At 43.7% G+C, this 20371-nt stretch overlaps 1 long non-coding RNA gene across 3 annotated transcripts in view; it reads left to right on the top strand.

The window, feature by feature from the left end:
• LOC143930067 (uncharacterized) overlaps positions 1-20371 on the top strand; it is a 113637-nt gene that overhangs the window by 33061 nt on the left and 60205 nt on the right. For 2 of the 3 annotated variants that reach the window (XR_013262699.1, XR_013262700.1), the window contains exon 4: positions 5063-5387. This is a non-coding gene — a long non-coding RNA (uncharacterized LOC143930067). The other variant, XR_013262701.1, reaches the window with a different exon arrangement.

The raw sequence follows: 20371 nt of genomic DNA, 5'->3' as shown, positions 1-20371 counted from the left end.
TGATTTATATGATGGTGTAATCTGGATACCTAAATATCTGAATGAGTCCTCATTCCAGTTAAATGAGAAATTGTCTTTAAGCAAAGAAATTAAGGTTGGGGGAATATTAATCGCTAAAGCCGAGCACTTGGACAAGTTTACACAAAGACCTGTCAAGTCATGAAAGATGTCTAGGGTTTTTGTAAGGTTGGGAAGAGAGATGAGAGGGTCGGTTATAAATAGAAGCACGTCATCAGCATAAAGACTTAATTTATACTCTCTGGTTCCCTTGGAGTATCCTTTAATATCTAGGTTGTTTCTGATAGCGCAGGCTAGGGGTTCTATTGCAAGTGCGAAAAGTAGAGGGGAAAGAGGACATCCCTGTCTTGTGCCTTTGGTCAGGGGGAAGAATTCAGAATTGTTGCCAGGGAGTTTAATACGTGTTTGTGGGTTGTGATACAGAGCCTTAAAGCCATGTACGAAGTTATTGTTAATGCCATATTTGGGAAGTAGAATGTCTAGATATGACCAGGATACGCTATCAAAAGCTTTGTGTATATCTAGGCTAAGTAGTAGGGTAGGTTTGGAATGTAAGTTGGAATCTTGAATAATGTTTGAGGTCAATCTTATGTTATCTGTAATTTGCCTGTTTGGAATGAAGCCCGTTTGATCAGGGTCAACTAAAGGAGAGATAACTCTGGATAGTCTATCTGCCAAGATACGACCAAATATTTTCAAGTCATTATCTATCACTGATATTGGGCGGTAGTTTTGGGGGGCCGTATGGTCTTTATTTGGTTTGGGAAGAAGGGACATGTTGGCTAAGAGCATCTCAGATGGAAACTGGGCGCCTTGTAAAATATTGTTATATAGTTTAGTAAGGTGAGGAGTAATAATAGAGGAACATTTTTTATAATATGACGTGGAAAAGCCATCTGGGCCAGGGGCTGTGGATATCTTTAAAGTGCCAATGATTTTATTGATTTCAGTGTCAGTGCAAGGGGCATTGAGAGATTCAACTTGTTCCGCAGAGAGGGTAGGTAGTGTAATGTCGTTAAGCCAATCTAAAGAGGTTTGTTTAGGAGAGGGTTGTGGGGTAGAGAGGAGATTTTTATAGTAGTCTAAAAACAGTTTCATGACTTCTTTAGGGTGAGACACTGTGTTTCCAGATGTATTTCTTAATTTATATGTGTGGGGCGGTTTCATGGATTGATTTAATTTTCTAGCGAACATAGTGGAATATGAATTACTGTTAAGTAGAAATCTAGCTTTAGACCATCTAAGGGCTTTTTCAGTATCAGAAGTTAATAAAGAGTCTAAGGTTGTGCGTTTCTCCTGGATTTGTTTAAGAAGGTCGCTAGACGGGTTCTGGTTATTTCTATGATATAGATGGTCTAGATCCTTTGTGAGGGACCTGATGTCTGCTAGTTTGGACTTGTTTTTGAATGATGCGATATTAATCAAATGGCCTCTAATCACAGCCTTATGTGCCATCCAAACATTTGAAGGGGACATGTCCGGTGTTACATTATTTGCAAAATATTGCTCAAGGTGAGATCGAATTTGCTGGATGCATGAAGGGTCAGTAAGTATAGAGTCGTTAATTCGCCATGAATGTGTAGTTTTGGCTAGACCTATGCAAGAGGTGTCAAAAGAAACTATGTGGTGATCCGACCAGGAGCATGTGTGGATGTCAGCCTTGGAGGAGTTGGCAAGTAGGATTGGGGAGCAGAAGATATAGTCTAGACGGGCGAAGCTGTTATGTGGGTGGGAATAAAATGTGTAGGATTTGATGCCAACATTGTGTGCTCTCCAAGAGTCTATTAATTGGTGGTTATATAATAATTTATTAAGAGACTTGGGGAAGGCTTTGGAAGATGGGACAACTCTACTTCTGTCTAGGGCCGAATGGGCCGCTAGATTAAAATCACCTCCCACAATTAAGTGCGAGGAGTGATATTTATCTAGAGTGTCAAAAAATGTATTAAAAAAGTTTGAATGGGCATTATTGGGAGCATAAATCGAAGCAATGGTGATGGAGCGACCATTAATTGAGCCTTTCAGAATTAAATAACGATTATCTGGGTCTTTATAGAGACTCTGAATTTCAAAAACTACAGAGTTTCTAATGAATATGGCGGCTCCTCTGGATTTCGTGTTGTAAGTAGTACAGTAAAATTGACTAAAGCTTTTGTCAAAAAATTTGGGGTGTTTTTCTGTTGCAAAATGGGTTTCTTGCATTAAAATTATGTCTGCCCCCAATCTTTTGTAGTGGCGAAAGGCTTTCTTTCTCTTATGAGGTGAGTTAATGCCCTGGGCATTATGAGAAATCACCCTGAGACCCATTGGGGAGGCGCTAATAGGCTACAGAGGTTATTGGATAGTGGCCGAGGGTCATGGGGCCCAGGGATTGATCTGAGGCTGAGTTGATTTGATATTGGTGATGAGGATGATTCCATCAACAAGGTGTAAAGCAAGATGGAGATACTACCTAGCAAAGAGAGGAATTCTGTGGTAACTATTTGGCCAACTATGATATCAAGTGTGTATATGAAGTAATTCATCAAAACCTTGTGTATGTATATTCTAGTTAAGCTTTTAATAAGTGATATATTGTACCTATACCCGTAAACAATGTAGATTGAGGTTTCTTAAAGTGTAGAACCAAACATATTCTAAGAACCTGAACAGTGTGAGTACTACCCAGCATAAAATCTTACCATCATATTGCATTAAATAACATAGAGAATATTTGTTTGACCTATTCAAATGTGTCGAAACATAAAGAACAGTACAGTAAATAAATGAATTATAGTCATTAATAACATGGGGGTCAGTGTGAGGAGCACTAACTGACCAAAAAAAACATTGTTGTGGACCATAATGTCCATAACTCACAAATGGAGCATCCTCCAAAAAAACCATGGAAAGCATGTTTATTAGTAGAAGCGTATCCACCAGGTGAATCATGCTTATGGAGTCCTTTGTGAGTAGGGGAACAAACTAGCAGAGGCGGAGCAGAACAGCCTCAGCAAGGATTTTATAAACTATAAAAAGAGTAAACCAAGAGTGTGCTATTGCCCCTTAGAGAGAGGAGGAAAAGGGAAAAAAAAAAAAAAAAAAAAAATTTTTAAAATAAAAATAAAAATGTTTATCTTTGGGAAATTCCCCTTCCTTTTCTCCGTACCACAGGAGCACAGTGTCACATAGAAACATGTATAGGGGGTTATATAAAACCAACTAGAAATATCTTAACGTTGTGTAACTGCTGAATATTGATCCTAATAATACTCATATAAAGATGTAGAATCATTTGAACAATAAAGGTTATGTATTAGGGTCCAGTAAGGAAAGTGGGAGAGAAAGAGAGAGAAGAAGAGAAAAAAAAAAAGGGGGAGGGGTGTAATAAATGTATACATACACATGAAATCCCATAGTAAAGATTATGTAAATACCGAACTGATACTTTCTGAAGGAATATAGCTGCTAAGTACCAAATGTAATAAGTCAAACTTTAGTGCTTGCTGAATAAAAAACTATAAAAATTGGTCTTAGGATCAAGCGTAAGAGGAAAAAAAAAAAAAAAAAAAAAAAAAAAAAGGGGGGGGGGGTTGTTTTGAAGGAGACTTTACTTGAGGGCCAGTGACGGCCGTGCAGGGCTGCTCCGGTGATGAGCTGGTGCCCTTTTGAGCCATGTTCTTTTGCTCCTTATTGCGTAGTGGGTATGTGGTTAATAAGTGCTGTTGCGCACGGCGATTGTACGCCTTCCTGCCCGACGGCATGCACTAGTATGAAATGTATGGATTTTTATGTGAAAAATTATTATTAAAGGCAATAGAACACTATCTGTCGTATTGAATCCTCGCTGAATCGATGGGATTATTGGATATGTATGCTGAACTGCATCGCGGCTCGCAAGCGTCCCCAATTGTATGGGAGTATATCTTTAGTCCATTTTATTTCGTGGTCTCAGGGTTATAGCCTGTGTCAAGATCATTGTGCAGCTACATTTTGCCAGAAGAGTACTTGGGGGTTGCTCTTGGGGACCCACAGAGAGCAATTCCGGGCTGTTATGGGGTAGAGAGGGGGTGGGTGCAGCTGGAAGTGGGGATAAGATAGGGAGGGGATGTAAACTTGTCTGCGCCTTGGCCTGAGAGGACCCCCCAAGGAGATGTGTTGCTGTGATATAGCAGGGAGAGGATGGAAATATAATTATAATGTAGCTGGGTGGGAGTCACAGTACGGGGGGACAGTAAGGCTGTGGGTGGGTTAGGGGTGTACCAAGCTGCCCGTCTCTCACCTTAGTGCTTGAATCAGGTAGAGCTCCTCTGGTCTCCCCTGGGGCTCAGTGACTCTGCAGCTCCGGTCCTCTGATGATGGAAAACGAGAGGAGGCAGCCGTCAAACCTGTATGATGTGGCCTGGAGAAGCTGGAGCAGGCCTCAAGATGGTGGACGGCTCCCGGAGGCCCGAGAAGGCCGCAATATGGATCACAGGGTGGACGGGAGGCCGAGGGACCGAGAGCCAGCCGGGGTGGATGATCGTTAGATCGGATGGCCCCCGCAACAAGTCCCGGACGATCCGTGGGCCTCGAGGGCCGCAAAATGACAGCCGGGTGATGAAATAGGCCGCAGGCCGGAACGCTGTGCCGGCGGACCGCCGTGGGGCAGGAGCTCTGCGGTCCGCTGTTCGGCCTCGGGTACCGCCGCTAATGCTGGCAGAGGGGGGCCTCCGATGTTCCGGTAGAGCGCCTTGGGAAATGCCGGTGGATCCGGAGGCCTTGTAGGCCGCAAGATGGCGGCCGGAGATCCGGGGATGGAGATGTCCTCGGAACGGGCCGCGATGTGGTCTGGTCACCAATATGGAACAGATCAGCTCCGAGGGAGCCCAGATGCTGGTGCGGAGGGTCTGGAGGCGAAAGGAGCTGTCGACGGCACTGGATGGCAGCGGATTGCCTCCGAGGCGGCGGAGCTCATCCGAAGTGCGACTGTCTTCTTGCTTGTCCGGACACGCCCCCCCGCGCCTAATGTTGTTTGAAGGAATCTCAGCTTGAAATAAGCATCTTCTTTACTTTCTCTTTGTAGACATCACAATTATTCACCACGAAAAAAACACCAAGGGGAAAAACACCTCCAGAATCCAGATCGATCATTCCCAAAGTACCGTGAGTGCCAGACTGCATTCATGTGAAGGTATTTACTCCTGTCCAACCAAACATACGTCACATTTCTCCATCTAACTATGCCTAACTTTGTGATTCTCTTGTAGTTCAAGGATGCATTAGCCACAAAAAACGCAGGAAAAATGGGCTTGTTAAACCAGCGAAGCTTATGCTAAACAATAGTTGGTATTTTTACATGTCATATGTAAAGTGAAGTAATCAGCAACTTAAAAGCAACTTTGTGTTTTTCATAGTACCCCAAAGACAATGTTGTCCCAGAAGTAAATAAATCATGGAATCCACAGATCACCCAGCAAGCCTCGCTCATCTGGAAGAAACAAAAGCAAGGTTAGTCTAAACCTTTTTGAATGCCAAAGTCAAACAAGTAAACCATGTTCTTAATGTCCTGTAAATCTCCAAGCAGATCTGTCATTCGCAAGTTACCACCATATTGGCAAGTGACGAAGAAGAGGAGTCCCAAAAGGCCCACTACTCAATAGTAGGGATGGCAATACAGTGTAGTGTGGTGTGAATAACACAGTGTAGTACAGTGTATATAATACAGTGCAGTGTAGAGTGAATAACACAGTGTTGTGGTGCTACTGAAGTGTAGGTGTGCCACCATTTTTTTTTTCATTAATAACTTTTTTTTTCATTCTTTTTTTCTTTTTGCAGTATCAGGTTCTGTTGCTGCATTATTAGTACCCCCCCTTCTGTGCCGCAGGTGTTATTCCTTCTGCGTCAGTACAGCAGTGGTATACTTTTGTGTTTTTTTCGGTCGTGCAGCAGCACTAAGAATATTTAGGGCATAATTGCTGCCCCCCCTTTTGCATCGCAGGTGATTCTCTTTCTGCCTCAGCAGTGGTTCCCTTCTTTTTTTTTGTCCTTTTTAGAATTTTTTCTTTCCAGCAGCAGCAAAAAATTATTCTCCTTAATTGCTGCTCCTTCTTCTGAGTCACAGGTGGCCTTCCTTCTGTATCATCACTGTTTTTTTTTTTTTTTACTTTCTTGTTTTTTTTTTTACATTTATTTTTTTTTTTTTAATTCTCCACTATTGCTGCATCCTTATTTTCTTTATTTAAAAAAATAGTCCACCAAGTACTATAGTATTGTACCCAAGTACCATATTCCCTTCCCACACTCTATAGAATTATAAAAATCCCCTCCCCCCCCCAAAAAATAAAAATAAAACACAATAATAAAATGGTTTATAGCACCAAGCAAAAAAAAAGAAGAAAACCCCCAAAAAATCCCATCCATGTCCGGAAGGCCAAAAGGGAGAGGCAGACGCTCACAGGCCACTAAAAGAGGGCAAGCAGCCTCTGTGTCTACAGTGAAAAGTGGTGGTTGCGGACATGGTGCATTCTCTGCAGACGGGGCACGTTTGTCCCTTTTTCCGCTGGTGGCTGTGTTATTAAGCCACAACATGCAGAAGAGTTGGGGGAGTGGATACCTAACTAACATCCTCGTCCTCCTCATCCCCTGTCACCCAGGCTCATACTAGCTTGCCTTCCACTGCAGCTGCCAAAGCAGCCTATTCCACCGGCTCCTTGTCCACAGCTATTCCTTCCGTAGCCCACCATCATGCATGGAGGAGTCACCAGAATTATGTAATAATAGTGTCGGCTACGTGCTGCTGGAAGATGCACAAAATTTTAATGCTGCGATGTTGGAAGAAAGGGCACAACTCCAAGGCAGGACGTCCTCCAGGGGCCGGCTTAAGGGCAGCCACCCTATTGCATCACACCACAGAGCTCCACAGGTACAGGACACTGCTGACTCCCTGCTGACTTCCAAAGTTCATTAGTGTGGGCTTTTTCCAACACATGTGGAGCAGACTGCAGCGTTGCCTCTGTCTGAAGCAGATCAAGCGTGACCATAACACCAGCCACTTGGGCACTACATGCTTGCCAAATCATATCATAATATCATAGTAGGTAAGGCCGAATAACAACAATAGTCCATCCAGTTCAACCTGTGTAGGTGCCCGTGTGTCAGTGTCTATAATTATTTTCCATATCACTGTATGTCGTGTTTCTAAAGACTCACATCTAATGCCGCGTACACATGATCGGAATTCTCGTCGGAAAAAGCTCTGATGGTTTTCCCGACGGAATTCCACTCAAGCTGTCTTGCCTACACACCAAATTAGAACGCGTGACATACATACACTTACGACGGGACTAGAAAAAGGAAGTTCAATAGCCAGTAGCCAATAGCTTCCGTCTCGTAGTTGAATCTGGGCATGCGTGATTTTTGGCATGGAATTGCATACACACAATTGGAAATTCCGATAGAAAGTTTTCATGTTGGGAAAATTTAGAACATGCAAAAAATTTTTGGCTGGTCGGAAATTCGGACAGCTAAATTCCGATGGAGCATACACACGGTTGCATTTTCTGATGAAAAGCTCTCATCTGTCTTTTTCTGGCCATGATTCTGATCGTGTGTACGTGGCATAAGAGTCTCTTAAAACTATCAATACTCCCCGCACGCAGCCACCACCAATTGTGGAAGAGAGTTCCACGTCCTTATTGCCCTGAAAGAGTGTAACATCACTCAGACTGTGGATGAAGATTTTCTCATGGGTGCTGGCCCCGGCTCATCACTGTTAATAGTAATTGAAAAACAAGAAGATTGGTTGCATACAATAGAAGGAAAAACTTCTGTAGAATAGTTACTTTATTGTCAAAGTGCCAAAGGACGTAGACAGGACCTTACAAGAACATTGGTAGACCAGTTTCACATGGATAACTCGTGCTTGAGTTATCTGTGTGAAACCGGTCTACCAATGTTCATGTAACTTCCTTTCTACATCCTTTGGCACTTTGACAAATAAAGTAACTATTCTACAGACGTTCTTCCTTTCATGGTGTGTGACCATTCTTCTTTTTTTTCAATCCTTGTGGCCCTGACAGTGAAAAACCCCTTTGCAGTTTACAGTTAAATCGCTTTTCTTCCAATCTCAATGTGTGGCCCCTTGTCCTATTACACTCCTTGAGACTGAATAGTTTTTTTCCTATGCTGGGATCGCATCTTTTCTCCACCGAGAATACATTTTGTGTTTGCAGTCTTTTCTCATAATTGAGGTCCTCCAGTCCCCTTATTAGTTTTGTTGCCCTTCTTTGGACTCTCTCCAGATCCAGCACATCCCTTCTGAGGACTCGTGACCAGAACTGGACAGAATACTCCACATGTGGTCTAATCAATGGTTTATAAAGTGGCAGGCTTACTGTTCTATCTCTGGAGTATATCCCTTTTTTATGCATGCTAATATTCTGCCTGCTTTGGTAGCTGTAGCTTGGCATTGCATGCTATTGCTCAATCTGTCACCTACTAGGACCCCCAGACCTTTCTCCATCCTTGATTCCCCCATCCGTTCTCCCCCTAGTGAGTAGTTTGCATTTATGTTTTTTTGTCCCCAAGTGCATTACTTTACATTTCTGCACATTAAAACTAATTTTCAATGTAGTTGCCCACTCCGTTATTTTATTCAAGTCTTTCTGTAAAATGTTTATATCTTGATGTGACGTTATTGCCCTGCTTAATTTTGTGTCATCCACAAAAATTGAGCTTGAGCTATTTATCCCGTCTTCTATATCATTTATGAATAAATTGAATAGAATTGGTCCCAAGTCAGAACCCTGGGGCACCCCACTTACCAATCCAGACTAGAGTACACATAATTTATCACTACCCTGTGGATACACCCCTGTAACCAGTTTTTAACCCAAGAACAAACCTTATGGTCCACGTCTGCAGACCTCAGCATGTAGATTAAGAGCTTATGGGGGACTGCGTCAAATGCTTTTGCAAAATCCAGTAGACTAAATTCACAGGCCTTCCCCTGTCTAGATGGCAGCTTACTTCCTCGTAGAATGTTAACAGATTGGTCTGGCAAGAACGACCTTTCCTAAACCCATGCTAATGACTACTTAAGATATTTTTTTCCTCAGTAAATTCTTGGATATAGTCCCTTATCATCCCCTCCAATAATTTACCAATGATTGATGTTAGGCTAACTGGCCTACAGGTCCCAGGGATTTGTCTCTGTCCTTTTTTGAATATTGGTACCACATTGGCTTTTTTCCAGCTGGTACCAATCCTGTTAGTATGCTGTCCACAAAGATTAGGAACAATGGTCTGCCTATAACCTGACTGAGTTCTCTGAGGACTCTCGGGTGTAAGCCATCAGGTCCTTGTGATTTATTTGTATTAAGTTTATCTACAGTAGTCTTACCCTCACTCTGGCCTCTGTTAGACACAAGGGTATGCCCTGGGATGTGTTACCAATAGTACTTCCGCAGTCGTTATACCCCTCCCTGTGTAAAAACCGAGGAGAAGAAGGCATTTAGTACAGTTGCCATCTCTGTGTCATCTGTAGCTATCCTCCCTTCCTTGTCTTTTATGTGGGCAATATACTCTGATCTTGCCTTTTTACTATTGATGTATCTAAAAAATGTCTTTGGATTTTTTTTACTCTCCTCCACTATGTGTTTTGTAATCTTTTTTAGCTGCCCTTATTGCGTTCTTACACTTCTTATTGCATTCCTTGTAGTGGTTGAATGCTGACTGTGACCCATCCCATTTATATTTTCTAAAGGCTTTTTTTCTCTTTAATGAGGCTTTTTACATTATGGTTTAGCCACCCAGGTTTAACCTTCGCTCTTCTATATTTATTGCCCATTGGAATGCACTGTGTGATACCTTTGTTTAATATGCTCCTAAAGCATTCCCAATTTCCTTCCATATTCAATGTTTCCAGGATTTGGTCCCAATGGATGTCATGTAGTAATAATTGCAGTTCAGAAAAATTGACTCATTTGAAATTTAATAGACACGACCGGACTTTTCGACAGCAAAGATCCGACGGAACAAATCCGTTGGACAATTCAATCGTGTGTGGGCTCCATCGGACCTTTGCTGTCTAAAAACCTGACGGACTTTAGAAATAGAACATGTTTCACATTTTTCCAGTGGACCCAGTTCCTATCAAGAAATCCGTTCGTCTGTATGCTAGTCCGACAGACAAAAACCAACGCTAGGGCAGCTATTGGCTGCTGGTTATGAACTTCCTTATTCTAGTCCGGTCGTAAGTCATCATGTTCGAATCCGTCGGACTTTGGTGTGACTGTGTGTGGCCAACTCCGTTCATTCGGAAAGTCCATTGGAAATCCGCCGAAAGTCCATCAGGAAGACCGTCGGACCTAGTCGGGACGTGTGTACACGGCATTAGTGTTCTTGTGCTACCCTCGTGCCTCCTTTTTCTATGTTTTATGTTAAATGTGATCATCCTATGATCACTATATCCTAAGTTGTCCTGTATTTCCACATCTGAGATCAGACTTGGATCATTCATAATTAGTTGGGGAATCTCACAGTTGGGACATGAAGTTGTCTTGTAAGACATTCATGAAATGATGGGCCTTTAATGAGTGAGCTGTCTCCTCTGCCCAGTCAATATCAGTATAATTGAAGTCCCCCATTATGATAACATTTCCCCGTCTCGCTGCCATTTCCAACTGTGATAGTAGTCCCAGCTCTTCCTCCTCCTTTAGGTTGGGGGGGCCCATACCCCCAGGGCCGGACTTACCATTGGGCTTGCCAAGGCTCAAGCCCATGAGCCCCGTCCAATAGGGGGCCCCTCCGAGATACATAGCCAAGTGTACTTGGCTTGGCTTCCGGTCGCAGTCATGCCCAGTCCTGCCCTATGATGGACTAACTTTTAAAATTCAAGATCTAAGTAGTCAGATGGAGTTCTAAGTCCTGTATTTCACTATATAAACTGACTTTACTGTTATAAATACCTGTAAAATGCAAAACTCCGGTGGGTGTAACAAAATGTCCGCTTTACCCCTTCTTTTTTTTTTTTTCTTTTTTTTCTTTTTTTTTTTTTTTGCCACCTCAGTGAGTTTATTCGGGAGCCTCGATTCACTTTTACGTTCATCTATATCTCCTCCCACCTTACACATCATTGTGGCTTATTTTTTTCAAATGTGTTCTATTAAGTAAAATTGATTTACAGGTAAACAGCCAAGATATCGAGTCTCTCTGCCTACGGCTCTTCTTAGTCTAGCCACCGTGGTCATTTCACTTGTTCTACACCTAGGTGTTTTAATCTACCCGCTTCTCCCCTACCCCACCCCCCCTCCTCTCAAGCCCACCCCCACCCCTCATCGCATATAAACAAGGACACACTAAACAACATACAGGGAAAAAAAAAAAAAAGAGAAAAAAAAAAAGACAAGGAACAAAGGAATATAGAATCTACAAGACACGCAATGTTTTCTCAACTACCTATAAGGAGATCCCTAGTTTCATCGATCCATAGCTCCATATCCTTTCAAACTTCTTACTATTACCCTGTTTAGTGTAAAAAACCCTTTCATTACTAATTATCTTCCTTATATTCGTCAGCCATATTTCAGGCAATGGACTAGAATGTGACTCGCTTTACCCCTTCTTAGTGTATCCTTACTGTGGACGAGTGTGGGGTGTACCATACTGGCGGAGACGGAAAGTCACTTCCGTAGCAAACTGCAATGGGTCAACGAATATGTCGTTACACCGCCGAGAGGACCCGAGAGCCACCGAGAGGACCCGAGAGCCGCCGAGATACACAGGACTCTGTATCTCAGAAGCGCCATTTTTAAACTTCAAGGCTGAAATGACAAGGCCCTGCTGGTATATAGCATGTCGCACAAAGCCTGGCGTATAGCATGTCACACAAAGCCTGGTATATAGCATTTCACACAAAGCCTGGTATATAGCATTTCACACACAGCCTGGTATATAGCATTTCGCACAAAGCCTGGGATATAGCATGTCTCACAAAGCCTGGTGTATAGCATGTCGCACAAAGCCTGGTATATAGCATTTCTCACAAATCCTGCACAATTACCCCCTCCAGTCTGCACAATTACCCCCTGTCTACACAATTACCACCCCCCAGTCTGCACAATTACCAGCCCCCCCGTCTGCACAATAACCACCCCCCAGTTTGCACAATTACCACCCCCGTCTGCACGGTTACCAAGCCCCCATCTGCACACTTACCCCGTCTGCACAATTACCCCCCCCCATCTGCACAATAACCACTGTCTGCACAATTACTAACCCCCCAGTCTGCACAATTACCACCCCCCATCTGCACAATTACCCGCATCTGCACAATTACCACCCCCGTCTGTACATTTACCCATCTGCACAATTACCACCCCATCTGCACAATTACTACCCCCCCCAGTCTGCACACCCCCATCATCAGCACGGACCCCCCCAGTCACCTACTGAGTGAATGAAAAGAATGAGATAGGGACAGAGCACTGAAGAGAAGCGCAGGGAAGGGAATGAAGGGTCCAGCCAGGCCCCCAGGGATTAGTGTGTGTGGAGCAGAGCCCCACTTGTGTGCCACAGCCACAGAGAGTGAGCCCGCTGTGGTTTACATACCACAAAATGCACCAGCAAAGCTCAGGAGCCCGAGTCAGTCAGGACGGCTGCATCTTCACTCCACACAGTCACACCACCCCCTATGGATGGGCCACCACTGGATACAGCAGAAAGAGGTTAGAACATCTGTCCTTTTTTCTTGCTGTCTGTGCCCTGTTAGGGAGATTCTCTCTCTCTATTTCTACTGTTTGACCTCATCCATGAGAGACATTTTTTGTCGTCCAAACAAGAGAGGGTAAATCTCACCAATGGGACCCAGATGGCAAAAACAGGCTGTGTCATATGTTCAAGCAAGGGCCTAGAGCTTCCACAGAAGCTGCTGAAACTAGTGTTGAAGTGAGAGGGTTCCAGACAGCCTGATATGGGGCCACTTTCTGTGTTCCTTTGTAACAACAACAGCCTTTTCACCAAAAACTACCTGGTAAGATGTATAGAGCAAGAATTTATGCATACCTTGAAAAATAGCTGTGCATTTAGGGCTGATGGACTTGGTGGTCACGCTCATGGGGATAGGATTTAGGGATTGGTGGAATAGGGTCCTCATTTGTGTCTTGAACCTCAATTTCCAGGAGCAATCCTGCATGATGAGATACTTTATGAAGGATGCAGCAGGCTAAAACCGTGTCGCCAACTTTTTCAGGGCTGTAGTGCAGAATACCACCAGATAGTGAGATACAATGCAACCTGCTTTTAAGAACCCCAAAGGCCCGCTCAATGACACTTGTGTTAGTAATTTCTACATTGTAATGAGTTTCTGCAGATATTGAGCACCTCAAGAGTCTTGTTAGAAGCCAGGGCAGGCAAGAATAGAGAGAATCACCTACAATACAATTTGAAAATGCCCTTTTAAATAACAGCAATAATATATCATGATGAGTGGGTAATAACAGGAACATCTCTTCCCTACATCTTGTTTTTCATTGCTGATATTATGAACATGATTGTAATGTGAAGGCCTTAGGCCATACGTAAAGCGTCTTTTGTTGGAAATGGTATACCAGGTTGAGTATCTGGTTTAGCTACTTCTTTAGCAGCCAAGGCTGTGTTGTGTATATATGTCTTACCAAGAATACAGCCTCCGGTTATTCTGTTAGTGTCAAAATGGTGGTAGAGCTATGATTGCCTTAATATTTGGACATCGTGGACAGATCCTAGGAAGCTGGTGACCACATTTCTGATGAACATATTTGCATTGCACACAACCTGTATGTTTAGGCAGTGGTACCCCTTCCTGTTGTGGTAGATGTGTTCTTCCTGAGAGGGGGCAAAAGAAGACACATGAGTACAATCTATGACACCCATGACATTTGGAATCCCAGCTGATGTGTGTTAGGCAGGTAGATATATGCTGTATTTATGAGCAATTTGCTGGAAACCCTGCAGGGCCTTAGCAAACAAACATGAGCAAGATGGCTGTGATACCCCCACCACCTCTCCCACTACCATCTGATAAGAGGCCTCGCCCAGAAAGTGCAGGACAGCCAGCAACTTGGTCACGGGTGGTATGGCCTAATTACGCAGTGTGGGTGACTGCAGAAAAGGTCTCAATTCTCCAAAGAGAAGCATAATGTGGTCCTTAGACGAAATTTGGAGAGCACTTTCTCGTCAGGGAAATCATCCATCAAGGTGCACTGCTTAAAGGAATGTGGACGCATTACTTTTTCTTCTCCTGGTTCTTCTTTGATGGCCTGAAATGTCAACAAATAGCCTCAAATAGCTCCATTAGGGATGAAGGGGAGAACGTGCAATGTCCAGCTGACAAATGAGATTAGGCTAGCTAAATGCTCATTAGATTTTGATTAGGCACCCTTTTTTGCCCTGCCCATTTACGTGTGTTGACCAAAGTCATCATTTCCATCATTACCGCATGCCTGGACCACTACTTAATTACAGCATGTATTTATTTATTTATTTTTGTGAATGCAGTTTAATGGCTAATGGTAAATACCGTAAAACAGTATAGTGAATTGACAGTTACAGAATCACATGCAATATTTACGGAGAATGTGTCTGGACACCTACATGCAATGCATGCAATCTGGTTCTGTGAATGAAGCCCAATAACACCAGAGATCATTGATCCAGGGATAATTGGAATGCCTTCGGGAGATCAGGAAGGATTTTTTCCCCCACTGAAATTTTTTTTTCTTTCTTCTTGATATATGTGGCTATAGAAATTTAAAAAACAGTTTTATAAAACTAGAGAGAAAATAGTGACATAACAAAGGGAGCTGTAGTGATTATCATACTTTTAATAGATATCTGAAGCCCACTACCCAGATAGCAAGGACAACTTGCCACAAATGTGTGGCAGTGTTTATTTTAAAAGCATTGTTAACTTGCACATTTTCACTGGCAAGTTGTACACTTGCAGAGCACTTGAAGCACAAGTTCTAGTTAACACTTTTTTTTAGTTGACCAATTTGTAGCAAATTTGCGTGGCAAGTCTCTAGCAAGAGCAAAGCTGCAGTGGTGAGTCTACATTAGGAGCTCTGAAATACCCATTGGTGGTTATTTACAAAAGGTAAATCCACTTTGCACTGCAAGTGCACTTGGAAGTACGGTCATTCTAAATCTAAGGTTGCTGATTTTATCATCCAATCATGTGAAAGCTAAAATGCTGTTTTTTATTTTCCTTGCATATCCCCTCGGATCTACAGTGACTTTACTTCCAAGTGCACTTGCAGTGCAAAGTGGATTTGCCTTTAGTAAATAAACCACAGTGACCCCTGTGGTGCGATGACTATTACACAACATAACTGAACCACAACTTGCAGCAGACTTGCAGAATGTTTGTGTAGCGGTGGCTCCTGAAGAGCACGCGCTATGCATTTTTCAAAGTTAAACTTTACCTAAACTGCAGTTTGGTTTGGGTTTTATTTGTCTAAATTGGACCTCTGCATCAGTCTGACTGGATTGTGAGATGTTCAACCTGGCCACAGGGGGCACTGTCTCTTATGGCAAGCATGGAACTAGGGTCTGGTCAGATGCTTAAGTTACTCTTTATCGGAGCCAGGTCGGTGGGAGTGGCTCTCTCGCTGTCACGTGGTTCAGTATGAAGTGTTGATTACATGGTCCTGGTCCTCCTGGCCAGCCCCCGGGAAGGCTATGGCCTGGGGTGCGGATCCACCTGACTTTGGTGTCTCAGGCTGGCTAGCCCAAGACGGGGAAACTAAAGGAGAATTCTGAGGTGGTTGGGTGTCGTCTCCGGTTCGTGAGAAACCCAGAGTACTTTGAGCATTCCAGGGGAGGACTCTTTAGAAGAACACCGCGTACGGTGTTGGTTTTCTTAACAAGAGCCTGGAAGGGCTGAAGTAACCGAGAGAATCCGGTCTTGTGGATATCGCCAGGCTGAAAGATCCAGGTATCCTACAAGTGTTCTAAAGCTTAGTTTCCCTACATGTTCTGCAACAACGTCTGTGACAAAGACTTTGTTCCTGAGTAAACACCTTGTTGGCTGCTAGGCCTTGTGAAAGAGGGACTGTCCAACCAGAGTGTTCATTCAGCTGCAAATGGCTATTCTCTGGATGCAGTCAAAGCAAGCAAGTTCTTTAATGTTTTTGGACTTTGACATAAGAGAACCTGAACTTCCTTTCCAACCTACTGATCCCAAGTTGAAAGACTGTTTAATTGACTGAGTTTTGCAAATAAAATCCATTCAAGTGGATCTGTCGTCAGTCTCTTGTTACTGGGCTATTTATCATGGGACATCCCCTAGACATGCCACAAGGAGAAAAGAAGGTAACGGTAAGCCCAAAAATAACCAGCAGCTCCTTCGGGGTTAGTGCTACATTTGCAAAGAAATTTTAGCAATAGTTTAGCAAGTCATTTTCAAACTTGCAGCTCAATGGCTTGCTATATGGGCAATTGTGATCTGAGGATAGTGGGGTTGATTTACTGAAGACAAATTGACTGTACAGTTTGCAACGTGCAGATGCAGTTGCTCCAGAGCTTAATAAATTAGGTAGTTTCCTTTTGCAAAGAATACTCAATCACATGCAAGGAAAGTAAAAAAAAAAATGTATGCTTAGGCCGCGTACACACGGGCGGATTGTCTGTCCAACTTAGTCCGTTGAACTGTGTTTCAGCGGACAATCCGCTCGTGTGTGGGCTTCAGCTGACTTTTTCAGCGGACTGTCTGACGAACAAAGTCTTAAGGAATTTCCGAAATTTTGTCCGTTCAAACTTGGTTTTGTCTGTCCAAACTTGGTTTCAGCGGACAGTCCGCTCGTGTGTAGGCAAGTTGGACGAACTAAGTATGGCGCATGCTCAGAAAGGATTTACACGGCCGAAGGTTGCATTGCAGTGTATAGGACGTTGTTTTTCTAGTCCTGTCGTACGTGCTGTAATCCTTTCAGCGGACTGTCTGCTCATCGTGTGTGGTCAAGTCCGTTCATGTAAATTTTGAACGGACTGTCTGTCGGATTGTCTGACGAACTTAATTGGCCAGACAATCCGCCCGTGTGTACGCGGCCTTACACATGTAGTCAGCAGTAGGGTTGACACCTTTTCTTCAAGTCAAACCCGAACACTTTAGTGGCACACAGCTATTTTGTTTTTGTAGTATGAACTATACATAGATTTTGCTATGCTATTAAATAACATTTTTAATCATATGTGTCCACAGGATTCACCTTTTACATCCCCTGTAAGGGGGGACTCTGCAGACTCTGATGTAAGGGAGAACTCTGGTGACTCTGACATAAGGGAACACTGAGAACTCTTATGTACGGAGAGGACTCTGATTGAAGGGGGAACCACTGTGGCCTCTGGTATAAATGGGAACTCTGATGAAAGGTGTGCTCTGAAAAACCTGATTTACCTTGGTGTACTCACTCTGAGGCAGGAGAGAGAAGGGGGGAGACCTCAGTCACAGACAGAGATGGATGGTGAACTCACTCACCCCTTGGCAGTCAGCACCTCTCATCCAGATGTATCTGAGGCTGCTGGATTTCAAATTTCTGGCCCGCACTTTTCTTTTCTAAGGAGTGAGACACAGAGGGGTAGGGCCAGGAGGAAGAGGTGCAGATCGAGCCCTCTCTCCTCTCCCGTCTGTATGTGTGTTTGGGGGGGGGGGAGATTGTTAGTGCTAACTTTGAGCAGCATGAAAAAGAGTGTAACAGATACTCTAGCTTAGACAACTGCAGCCAGCAACCCTGCCGGTGTCCTATCACATTGTGTCCCCCATCGCATAGTGTCCGCTGTGTACTGCACATGTGCAGTACACAGCACACACAGATTCCGAAAATAGCCAAAGACTAACGGCGCCTGCGCCGTGAGTCCAGGTTCTAGCCCCACCATCCAAGTGGACATAGAGTTAGAATAAAAAGGCCGTGCCCAAAGCGAGCCTGCAAGGAGCCCTCTAATATTTGCAGCCCTATGTCCACTTGCATGGTGGGGCTAGCACCTCCACTCATGGCACAGGCGCCATTCATCTTTGGAGATTTTCCGAATCTCCTTCTGCTCTGTGCTGTGCTTGCGCAGTACGGGGCAGACAGTATCCGATGGCCGGACGCCATGTGGCAGAACACCGGGAAGCCATAGTCCAGTATGAATAATGTGTCCGGGTTTCAGTCTGAAACCCGGACACATGATTCCAAACACGAACTGTCTGGGTGAATCCCGGACAGGTGGCAACACTAGTCAGCAGAGCTTTTGCTCATTTACTAAAATCTGGAGCAATTTACTTGCAGAGTGCAGTCTATTTGCTTTTAGTAAATCAACACGTGTTTCTTGAAAGAAAATCTATGGTTTTGCAAATGAAAATATGGTTATAAATAAATGGTTCTCAAAATGACCTTCGTAGCAAAGGGATATCTACAAGATTCCAACTATGCAGCCACAATTCTCACAAATACAAACAGTGCAGTGTGAATACTTGTGTTGCTCACTTTGAAACTTACCAACTTACTTAATTTACTAAAATTCCTCAAAATAAACTCCTTTCAGTTCACAACAGTTTTGTTTTGTTGAGTTCACATAAGGCTTACAGGAGGGTGGTTCTAATCAAACTGGCAGCATTAGAAAAGAAAACAAGGGCCAAAAGTACAGACGCTCAAATGGAACTTATAAAGAATTTAGAGCGGAGCGAAATAAATCTTCCAGTTCTATTGACATTGTCCTTCAAATAAAAGATCTCAGACTACAGCTTCAAAAACACTTTGCAATTACAAAAAATTCTGAAAAGGAGGTCACTAAACTATTATACACAAAATAACCTAGCTGGGCCTCTGCTAGCTAGGCAATTAGAAGAAAGAGTTGCCTGGACTAAATTACTCTTTCTCTTGGTTAAACAAAATAACAAATCAAAAAATAAATAAAATAAAAAATAAAAACTGCTACTGAATTCACCAAATAATATGAAGAGCTTGTCCTTAAAGCAGAGTTCCAGCCTCTAAAAGAAAAAAAATGTAAAAGTCAACAGCTTCAAATAATGTAGCTGCTGACTTTTACTATAAGGACACTTACCTGTCCAGGAATCCGATGATTTCACCCCCCCCCCCCTGAAAGACGATTCGGCTTGGGTGCAGGCGCCACCATTGCAACTAATGCCGCGTACACACGGGCGGACTGTATGGCGTACTTAGTCCGTCGAAACACATTTCAGCGGACAGTCCGCTCGTGTGTGGGCTTCAGCGGACTTTTTCAGCGTGCAGTCTGGCGTACTAAGTATTTCGGATTTTTCGAAATTCTGTCCGTCGTACTTTGGTTTCAGCGGACAATCCGCTCGTCAGTAGGCTAGTTCGACGGACTAAGAATGGCGCATGCCCAGAAAGGATTTACACGGCGGAAGGGTGCTTTGCTGTGTATTGGACTTCCTATTTCTAGTCCCGTCGTACGTGCTGTACACGTCATCGCACAAGCTTTCGACGGACTGTTTGGGTATCCGTGTGTGGTCAAGTCCGTTCAGTCAAAAGTATGACGGACTGTCCGTCGGATTGTATGACGGACTAAGTACGCCATACAGTCCGCTCGTGTGTACGCGGCATAAGGGAAACCTCAGCACATGCGCGAGTTGCGCTGCACTTTCTGAATGGCCCTGTCATCTTCTGGAACACACACAGGTCCCAGAAGGCAGCGGGGGGGGGGTGGAGGAGGGACCGATCCAGATGGGGAAATGGCTTACCTCGCAATAGGGGGTAAAGAGGAAGAAAAATAAATAGCCCATGTAAACAAGGTAAATCAACCAAAAAGCAAAAAACAAATGGCAAATGATGTTTTAATTCGCTGCTATGAAGCAAATGGTGCAAAGATGCAAATGTGGGTGGAACTCCACTTTAAAGTGATACTAAAGGTATTATTAAAAAAGATGCTAAACTTACCTGCTCTGTGCAACAATATTGTACATTGCGGTCCCTTACCTCCTCTTTGGTGGTCCCCTGCCAGCTTCTTCCAAGTACCTTCATAACAAGCCATGTGCTAAGGGGGCACTCGTATAGGTGTGTTCCCGAGCTGGACTGTGTGCAGCCAAAGACATACACAGCACCGGTAAACCATGCCCCCCGCACCCGCCTCACAGGAGTTTGACTGATAGCAGCAGGAACTAGACATGTGCGATTACTGTATTTATTGGTGTATAACACTCACTTTTTCACCAAGAAAATTGGGTGCAAATGGTGTGTGCATGTTATACGCCAATACTACAATTTTAGCTGCCTCAGAAGGGACAGGGAGGGGGGCAGGACGAGCGTCGTCAGATTACATACAGTGAGAATCTCCTGTTTACTTGGCAGCCTCTGTAATAGGAAGTCCCGTTTTCTGGGCTGCCATTGGACCACTGTTT

Source organism: Lithobates pipiens, unplaced genomic scaffold (assembly GCF_037356315.1).
Source record: "Lithobates pipiens isolate NorthernLeopardFrog02 unplaced genomic scaffold, aLitPip1_a1.2 Scaffold_25, whole genome shotgun sequence".
NCBI classification, from domain to species: Eukaryota; Metazoa; Chordata; class Amphibia; order Anura; family Ranidae; genus Lithobates; species Lithobates pipiens.
This window is presented reverse-complemented; position numbering and strand designations above follow the sequence as displayed.